Source organism: Echinops telfairi, unplaced genomic scaffold (genome assembly GCF_000313985.2).
Source record: "Echinops telfairi isolate 266 unplaced genomic scaffold, ASM31398v2 ScPeMD7_1957;HRSCAF=2489, whole genome shotgun sequence".
In the NCBI taxonomy this organism is placed as follows: Eukaryota; Metazoa; Chordata; class Mammalia; order Afrosoricida; family Tenrecidae; genus Echinops; species Echinops telfairi.
In genome coordinates this window covers 4372982-4375123 of record NW_022105855.1, presented here as the reverse complement: position 1 = coordinate 4375123, position 2142 = coordinate 4372982, and positions in this window count along the sequence as shown.

Sequence of the window (2142 nt, the reverse complement as noted above, 5' to 3'; positions counted from 1 at the left end):
AAACTTGATGTGTGTAAGCAGTTAGTCCAGTGTTCTAATAGACCACGTGAACCTCATCCTCCTTGGTCAAAAAATCAGAACTGGATGATAGCCAGCTCTCACTACTGATCCCCTGTGAAAGGACTAATGTTAGAAGGCCCCAATGGAGTGGGTAAAATGTGGACCAAAATTCAGAATCATACAAAGACAAAATAGGATGCAATCAATTACTTAATATGATCTGCAAAAGGCAAAACTCACACCTCTATCAGGGCCATCTTTTAAAAAAAACCTCAACTGTGCCAATCTCCCACAATCACATGAGCGATTCCTTAGGTTTATTGTTGTGTCTTGGGACATAAGGGAATATATTAAATAAGGAGAATGGTGGTTGGGAATAAATTAAATAAGGAGAATGGTGGTTGATATTAGGGATAATAGGGTGATGTTGATACATAGGGTTAAAATGTTAGCCTGCTGGTAATAAAAATACTAAAAATATTACATAATTTAAAAATCCAAAATATAACAGCCTGTGACCTTGAAGTAACAATTCTTTTTAAGCTTAATCAGCAAGGATCTGGACTCAGGAAGAAGTAAGCAAGGGTGCTTGAAGCTTCCTGGGATAGTGGTCTTATGGCCCCTGGAGAAATGCAGGTATAAATAATTCCCTCATAATCATCGCAAAATCGGTCTTTTTGGAAAAGCTGAACATTTTTAAACATCTTTAATATCTACTTCACTGGGACTAATCTTCTATTAATCTTTCAAAAATAAACTATTTTTGCATATGACTTCAGAATGGTGGGGCTCAGTAAAGCAGCCAGACTCACTGCTAAATGTGTTTTTGTGACAAAAGGAATACCTGGGAGAATGAGAAACCTTTGTTTTTTCAAACTAAAAACACACTGCATTTGAGTCTAAGCTGACTCATAGCATCCCTATAGGAGAGAGTAGAACTGCCCCATGTAGGTTTCCCAGATTGCAAGTGTTTTACGTTTATATATAGTTTTATTCATTAATTTTCTTTAATATTTAATTTACCTGAAGTATTTTCACCTAAAGTAATTTATTGGGAGCTAATATAGATATCATATTTTTCCCAAAATGATTTTTCTCAAACTCATTTTATTGGGAACTCATATACATATCATAACATCCCATAGCAATCACATCAAGCAGTATTGTATAATTGCTACCACAATTGTTTCAAAGCACTCTCTTCCTTCTTGAACTCCTTGATATCAGCTCTCTTTTACACTCCCTCCCCCATGGTACCCCTCAGGGAGCCTCATTCTACTTGCTGTCTTTAGGTTCATCAATCCTGAGTTTCATATTCCGTAAAACAAAAAAACATGCAACAAAAATTCAAGAGGGCTTGCGACAATGAGAAAAAGCATCATAGATAAACCCCAATATGAGAAACACACGAGAAAAAAATGTTGGAAACTAGATCAGACCAGACATGTATCCAAGGTGGGATAAACTGACAAGCTTTTAACCTACAGGAGTGGAAAGCTTCATTTTTCTTCTGCAACCCCCCCCCCAAATCCATCGATTAATTAAAGCAACTGTTATGTTGCATTCAATTTCCTAAGACAAAAAAATATTCACAAGCTATAGAAGTGGTAAACATTGATCTCACTACAGAGGAATTGGCATAGAAAAATACTGAGCAATAAGCAATAGGAAAGACAGTGGCTTCAGCAATGGGCTCCAGCATAGGAACAATTATGGGGATGATGCGGGTCCAGGAAGTGTTTCATTCTATTGTGTGTAAAGTTGCTATGGGTCGGAACTGACTCAGTGGCACCTACTAACAAAGGCTAGAGTGTTGGTGCCAACACAGTCTCCGTATAATAGCCCTTTGTGGCCTGTTGAAAGGGCAGATGCCTAGTGGATCTTGACAATGAACTCCTGAGGTCTAAATAAATAATACCAACTTAACTTCAGCTGTTCTAGACATGCTGTATATCCTGTAGAAAATACAGCAGGTTAAAGTTAATTGTCACTAAGTGGTTGATCTTTCAAATGCCCTTTTCTCCATCCTAATCTCAGTGAAAAGGCAGTTGCGGGGTTTTTTTTAATCACTTTATTAGGGGCTCATACAACTCTTATCACAATCCATACACACATCAATTGTGTAAAGCGCATTTGTACATT